The sequence below is a fragment of the Danio rerio genome, chromosome 21, assembly GCF_049306965.1.
Source record: "Danio rerio strain Tuebingen ecotype United States chromosome 21, GRCz12tu, whole genome shotgun sequence".
NCBI lineage: Eukaryota > Metazoa > Chordata > Actinopteri > Cypriniformes > Danionidae > Danio > Danio rerio.
In genome coordinates this window covers 42227866-42236214 of record NC_133196.1, presented here as the reverse complement: position 1 = coordinate 42236214, position 8349 = coordinate 42227866, and the positions used below count along the sequence as shown (strand labels likewise).

Here is an 8349-nt window from a genome sequence, read left to right as displayed (position 1 = left end):
AAATACTGAGACATTCAAACTGACCAATCAACATGTGACCACATCGTAAAACCCCCAGAGTCCACACTCCAGGCCACCAGTTTCTGCCTTTGGAGTCATTATGGACCTTCTTTGGTGAAAAAGACATATTTTGCCATATAAACAAATGAATATGATAATTTACGGTTGTGCTGCAAAACGGATAAAAGAAAGAAACATGCATGTGTATACTTTTATTTGAAGCAGTTTATTAATTAATCAAAACATCCATCTTTTACAATAATTCAATGATCATGTTTAGGGGTGCATGAGATGTTGGGGAATTATGACAGTGTTTCGCTTAAGGCAGCATTTGAGTTTGCACCAGCCTTCCAGGGAACAGCCCCCTGCAATAGACAAAACAAGCCGTTTACTAATTTAAGTCACTGATAATCATTGAAATGAGGAGGTTAAACCAGTGTGTTAACCTACCAGGTTGTGTTGGTTCATGGCGAACATCTCCCCATCACATACTATGACTCCACCTGTTCCTTCAGGATTTTCAGAACATTGTACAGGGGTCTAAACATACAAACAAATTAGTTAATGTCATATACTGATATATAGGTGACACGGTGAAGCATTAGGTAGTGCTGTCGCCTCACAGCAAGAAGATTGCTGGTTCGAGCCTCGGCTGGGTAGTTTGGCATTTCTGTGTGGAGTTTGCATGTTCTCCCCAAGTTTGCATGGGTTTCCTCTGGGTGCTTCAGTTTCCCTCACAGTCCAAAGACATGCGGTACAGGTGAATTGGGTAGGCTAAAGTGTATGACTGTAAATGATTGTCTATGGATGTTTCTCAGAGATGGGTTGCACCTGGAAGGGCATTCGCTGCGTAAAACACATGCTGGATAAATTGGTGGTACATTCCGCTGTGACGACCCCAAATTAATAAAGGGACTAAGCCGAAAAGAAAATGAATAAATATATATATATATATATATATATATATATATATATATATATATATATATATATATATATATATATATATATATATATATATATATATATATATATGTATATATATATATATATTTATTTATTTATATACGGTTGCAATCAGAATTATTACCCTGTTTATTTTTTCCCCAATTTCTGTTCAACAGAGAGAAGATTTTTTCAGCACATTTCTAAACACATTTCTAAACATAATAGCTTTAATAACTCTAAACAATAGATTTATTTTATCTTGCCATGATGACAAAAAATAATTTTTGACTAGATATTTTTAAGACACTTTTATACACCTTAAAAAGACATTTAAAGGATTAACTAGGTTAATTAGGTTAATAGGCAGGTTATGGTAATTGGGCAAGTTATTGTATAACAATGGTTAGTTCTGTAGACTATCAGAAATAAATTTGCTCAAAGGGGCTAAGAATTTTGTCCTTAAAATGGTGTTAAAAAATTAATAACTGCTTGTATTCTAGCCGAAATAAAACAAATAAGACATTCTCCAGAAAAAAAATATATTATCAGACATACTGTGAACATTTCGTTGCTCTATTAAACATAACTTAGGAAATATTTAAAAAAGAAAAAACATTCTATATATATATATATATATATATATATATATATATATATATATATATATATATATATATATATATATATATATTTATTTATTTATTTATTTTTTTTTTACTAATGTAGTAAACATTGGCGGCAGCAGTAATGCGGTCGATGTACTGGTCCGTTGTGGTGAAGAAGGAGCTGAGCCGAAAGGCAAAGCTCTCGATTTACCGGTCAATCTACGTTCCCACTCTCACCTATGGTCATGAGCTTTGGATCATGACCGAAAGGACAAGATCTCGGATACAAGCAGCCGAAATGAGTTTCCTTCGAAGGGTGCCAGAGCGCACTCTTATGGATAGGGTGAGGAGCTCTGACACCCGGGAGGAGCTCGGAGTAGAGTAGCTGCTCCTCCACATCGAGAGAAGTCAGCTGAGGTGGCTCGGGCATCTGTTTCGGATGCCTCCTGGACGCCTACCTAGGGAGGTGTTCCAGGCATGTCCCACCGGGAGGCGGCCTCGGGGAAGACCCAGGACACGCTGGAGGGACTATGTCTCTCAGCTGGCCTGGGAACGCCGGAGGAGCTGGAGGAAGTGTCTGGGGATAGGGAAGTCTGGGGTTCTCTCCTAAGACTGCTGCCCCTGCGACCCGGCCTCGGAAAAGCAGCAGAAGATGAATGAAAGAATGACTAATGTAATATAAAAATTCATTCAATTAAAGAGACATGTAAAATGTTGCTTTAAAAAACTGTTACTTTATAGATAGACTTAATTAGTTTTTGTTTCACCCCAAAATAACAGTTCTGTTATTAAGTATTCACCCTTGTGTCTTTCCAAACCTCTGAGACCTTCTTTGGTCTTCAGAAGGCAAGGCAAGGCAAGGCAAGGCACGTTTATTTATATAGCACATTTCATACACAGTGGCAATTCAAAGTGCTTTACATAAACAAGAATAAAAGAAACAAGTAAAATAAAAATAAAAACAAATAATAAAAATGCGTAAAAACAAAACAAAACAAAACATAAAAACAGGTAAAATGTGATATAAAAGAATGAAGAAGAAGAGAAAAACATGATAGTGCAATTTGTCGGACGCAGCACAGTGTTTATTCAGTAAAGGCACAGCTAAACAGATGTGTTTTCAGTCTTGATTTGAATGTGCCTAATGTTGGAGCACATCTGATCATTTCTGGAAGCTGATTCCAGCTGATTTCAGCAGCAGAACACAAATAAAGATGTTCAATCATTTATTTATTGATTTTTCTTCAGTCTAGTCCCTGATTATGAGGAGTCCCCACAGCGAAATGAACCACCAACTACTTTGGGATATGTTTTATTTAGTGGATGCCCTTCCATCTGCAACCCAGTACTTGGAAACACCCATACACTCTCACATTCACACAAACACTCATACACTACTGCCAATTTAGCTCGTCCAGTTGAACTAATGCATTCTTTTGTTAATAAATACAGTAACTAACATTATTTTATTGTAGAGTGTTACTGATTTTAAACTCAGAAGACGAAATTAGTGGTGAAAATGTAAATATTAATTAGTTGTTCCCTACAATTAAAGCTAACAGATGCTAACATTGCCTTCGTTGATGTTTAACACATATAAATCTGTAAAAGTCTCAGATCTTTTACAAATTTTGTTTGTAGGGTTCATGATCCTTTAAAAAGACTGAAGACTGAAATAAGTATTGTCTTTGGAATGACAAAAGGGTGAGTAAAAGATGAAATAGTTTTATTTTTGATTTGAACCCTTTAAAAAACTAAATACTTCACTTCAATGTTCATTCATTCATTCATTTTATTTTCGGTTAAGTCCCTCTATTAATCTGGAGTTGCCACAGCAGACTGAACCGCCAACTTATCCAGCATATGTTTTACGCAGCAGATGCCTTTCCAGCTACAACCCATTAGTGGGAAACACCCATACACTCCTACTCTACTCTATTCACCTATTGTGGAGGAAGCCGGAACACCAGGAGGAAACTCACAAAAACACAGGAGTACATGCAAACTCCTCACAGAAATGCCAACTGACCCAGCCGAGGCTTGAACCAGTGATCTTTTTGCTGTTAGGCGACAGCGCTACCCACTGTGCTGCAACTTCAATGTTGTTTTAAAAAATAAATTAATAATAGTGATATAATTTTGAGACTTTTTCCCAGATATTAAATTGCTGTATATTAAATATGTTAATGATATGTTAGTTATAAGTTAAATATGTTAATTTTGCTGGTTGAACATTTCATAAATGAACATTTTTACTTAACAAAGACAAATACCTTAATCTGACCCACTGGTCTGAAGAAGAAACACAGGCTTGAACCCTAAAAAAAAAAAGAAAAAAAGAAATGTGATCAGCAGGATGTAAAAAAAGTGTCTTAAATATATTTTGATCATCATAATATAGTAAAAGAAGTGATGTATGTATTCATACAGAAAATTTGATCTTGTCCTAAAAAAACAGACTGTTAGGGGTTCAGTAAATTATTATTTTTATTATTGCATGCAATGACAATCGCTTATGAATTTGGCCTTGTGGGTTTCCAACTTTCAGTTTGAAGTCGATAACTTTAACCATTACACCTTAAGCTGTACAAAAATCATATTTGGTACTGCATCTGCTGTTCTCACATATATGTACTTGAATGATTCAATTTGTGAAACCCAGACTGATCTTGTAAAAGAAAAATAAAAAATCCTAATACATGTATCGTATGCAATTGTGATCACATAACTAATCGGTCCCTGTGGGTTTCTAACCCGAGACCTTCAGACCAGAACTTTGACCATAACACCACGTTGCACATAAATCACACATCGTATCCATTCAGCATGTGCTGTAAAGTAATAATAATGGAAATGACAGTAAATCAAAGATATTTCTAGTATACCTTCTAAAAACAACACAACGACAACATCAATTTACATTAGCCTCAAAGCTAACACTTTTACAACGGAATCATATAAACACTGAAAGAAAGTAGACTGCTGTCATTATTCCAACTGTACAACATGATGCTCAGCAATTACTCAACATAAAAATGATCTGTTTTAATAATATTAACAAAAATAGAATAAAATGGGAAAAATCCACAAGCGAATTTACATACTTACCATAACAACAGCAACGAAACGAAACAAGAAAGAGCGCCGTCTAAAGAAAGTCCTCCAAAGATTCACAATTCAAAGTAAGTAAAAAATTGTAAAAACAAATGTTGTATCAAATAAAAATATTTTCCTTAACACACTTTTAAACAACTGATGTGTGATTTACCTATATAATCAATGTTTATATGATTAACTATTTGGGAATCATTAGAAGCCACAAACATCTATTGTAACAATATTGTAACAAAATTGTAACAACTCAATTATTACATGCCTACAGAGATTGCAAAATAAAAAAGCATTGTGCTGAGCAGCCTGTTCTGACTGGCTGTGTTGCTGTGTAGTCTGATTTCCTCAACAAAACCACAACAATACAGAGAAATTACTACAGAAGTAGACCACGGTGAAAGATGCATGACATGTATATACACTTAAAACAAATAAATGTGGAGATGCATATTTTACAGTTTTTAACAAGCTCTTTTAACTGTAAAAAAAAGAAAGAAAAAAAACTTTACAAACCCACAAATTAACAATAATTTTATTCAAAGACAGTTATGTGGATAGAAAAAAGAGCAGTCAGAGAAATTGGGGAATCACCAGATGACTAATCACTCTGAAGAGTAAGAAAACAGACCAATGAATGCCTATGAATTGGCAAAGCGCAGCTCCTAACAGGAGTGGCTAATTATAATCAGCTGAGTATATAGGCAGCACCAGAATGAAGCCAGGTTTTAATCCCTAAAGAAGCAAAACATTCAGCTATCAGCTGGAGATGCAGGTGCTGTGGCAAGGAGACATGTCTCCATTCCCTCCTTTAGAAAAGGTGGCTTGCGGTCGTAACCATGATGTTCCCCTTCAGATCAGGAACTTTAACGTTGTGCCCTTGACACATTGGGGTGTATGGAAATATATATGGAAAGCACCACAGCAGATAGACCCATCACATGTTTGGTGAGCAGATTGCCAAGCAAAGCTCTACACAAGCCTTTAAGGATGACAAAACACGAAAACTTTTTGAGATGTTGACAGTCATATATGTGTGCCATGTTGCTAAAAACACTATTAGGACACATATATTTTGCTACCGCGTGAAAATTGGTTGTTTTTGCATAATTTCCAGCAAATTCCTTCTTCTGGTTTGAAAAGAAATTTTGAAGCAACCGTCACAGAGATTAGACTATTGTGTGAATTCCAAAGTGGAGACTGAAAAGGATTTAGTTACTAAGTTAACAGTACATTACTATCACTACAATATTATGCCCTGAAAGAGCCGCTGTAAATGCAGCTCTCCGAATGTAAGCATGTAAACACTTTAATCAAACTATTATCTTCGTGTAGGATTTTCACCACATTTTGTGACGGGATAGTCTATACACACACTGTCTGACACTATTCTCTGCACCTACCGAGTGTATCTAAGTTACCAAAAAAATAACACGTTTTTTTTTCTCTCATACAGCATGTGGTATCAAAAATTCCATTAAAACTACACTCTTCCAGCAGTTCTCCTTTGTCACGGGGGGCATGCATAAAATGATCCTGAATGAAAGTGAAAGTTGCATGCTGCCATTAATATCAACCAATTAAGAATGAAACACCTGAAATTACATAAAACTCCAGAGGAAATGGAAAATGGGGTTCATTGCCTTTTAATTACCAGAATATGGGAATATTTAGACTAAAATTTAGGGGATTGAATGAGTCTTTTACCTAGATAACTGCAGACTAGGGATTTTAGAGATGAAACAGTATGTTGGGAAAACATATCAAAGTCCCAAAGATGAAGGACGCTGCGAAGGCCACCTGCCACCCAAATGGGGAGACTTGGTGTCACTTGGTGACAATATGAGCATATGTGTTAGCCCTATGCAGGGGAGCACTACATATGTTAAAATGGTTAGCAGGTAGGGAAGACGCAGGTCTGCCTGAGAAAAGAGACTACACCATGGTTGAATGATGCATATGGGATCGCCAGCGTGGACCACACATAGCTGGCATCAATCCCCACAAAGCAGACTGACCAAGCAGGCATACCAGCTATGTAATAGGCAAAGCATCCAGCTCCTCCGCCAAGTCAGGTGTTGGGGACCTTGGAGGAACTCTCTTGGGTTTGCCACACATCTTCAGGTTAGGGAGAATGGTGCAACAATCATTTTTTAACATGGAGCTTCTGGCTGGCTGGAGCTACTCAGCAACCGGAAGGAAACTGGCTCCACTCTAGGATTGGAAAATCTTATGAATATGTTTGGTGTCGTCAGCCCACAACTCTACAGACATCTGCTAGAGAGGTGCTGCATGCTAATGCCCAAGAGGAGGCAGCACTTCTTGTTGAGTGTACTTTCACTTCCAGGGGACATGGCTTGCCCAGCTCTGATAAGTGAGGGCGATGGCATCCACTATCCAGTGGGTCAACCACTGTTTGGATACGGCCCTTCCCTTCTGCCGAATACCATAACAGACAAAGAGCTGCTCAGAGGATCTTATACTCTGAGTGCAATCTGCATAAAAGCACAAAGCATGCACAATACACATCAGTAAAAGGGCTGGATCTACCTCCTCCACAGGAAGCACTTGCAGGCTCACTAACTGGTCCCGAAAGAGTATGGTAGAAACCCTGGGCACATAGTCAGGTTGAGAACTCAGGATAAGATGAGAGTCAGCCGTCCCAAATTCCAGGCACCGTTTGCTGACTAAAAATGCCTCCAGATCCCAAACCCTCTTGATAGATGCCAAAGCGACCAGCAGAGCTGTCTACATGGACAGAATCCTTTTAGATACTGAGTCGAGTGACTCTAACAGATTTCTCTGCAGACCTGCTAGGACTACAGATAGATCCTGAGGACATGAGAGGAGGGTGGGATGGATTTAATCACCTCACACCTCTGAGTATCTTTTTGGGCACAATGAAGTACTGGCTGTAAAACCTTCTCTTCATCTTGGCTGGAGAGACCGGTTTAATTGCATCCTTTGCCAGGAGGACAGTAATCTCCCTGCAAAAGACAGGGGTGGTCGCAGATTTGACTACCGTGAAATACACACCCATGAACTTGAGAATTGCAAAGTCCGGTCTGATTGTGCAAATGTTCCACCTTGGAATGCTGGGCAGCACTACCTCTCTTCTCCTGATGGACCGTCTGTCATGACTGTGTTTGTCCACCTAATGCCACTGTAGTTCGCCAGCAACCCCCAGCGAACTACAGTGGCTTAAGAACTACATTTCCATACATTCTTTCGCGCACACACCCGGTCTGTCATCTACACTGATTTACAACCACAGCTGTCTCCGTTCTCTGTTGATTACCTGGACTATATATTCAGTCATTTATCCTCTGTTGGTCATTGTCGTCTTTATTGGTATGTTTGTTCCTGATTCCAGTCTCTATCCTGTTATTCTTGTTAAAGTGTAGTTCGAGTTTTATCTGTTTGAGTTCCTGGTTTGTTTGTTTGTTTTGTTTGTTACTTTGCACTTTTGATTTTTGTATTATTGTCACTTTCTCTGCACAATACTATATTAAACTGCACTTGAATTCTACTCCCGTTTTTGTTCCTGTTTCAATCCTGAAATGTGACACCGTCTCAGGGTCAGAATCCACAGGTAGGTGCCCTCAACAAGGAGCCGGTAAGGTGGGATTCCTGGACCACTAAAGTGACCTCGTCCTCCCCAGGACACAAGCAGCCAACTTGGGCAGTA

The 8349-nt window shown here is 38.2% G+C and overlaps 1 long non-coding RNA gene across 1 annotated transcript; it reads right to left on the bottom strand.

Annotated features, from left to right (window-relative positions):
* Window positions 1–204: 204 nt before the first annotated feature.
* Window positions 205–5319, bottom strand: LOC108180813 (uncharacterized). Its single transcript, XR_012396867.1, has 3 exons — window positions 3827–5319; window positions 451–540; window positions 205–365 (listed from the first exon to the last, which is right to left on the bottom strand). It is a non-coding gene; the product is annotated as an uncharacterized lncRNA (long non-coding RNA).
* Window positions 5320–8349: the final 3030 nt, after the last annotated feature.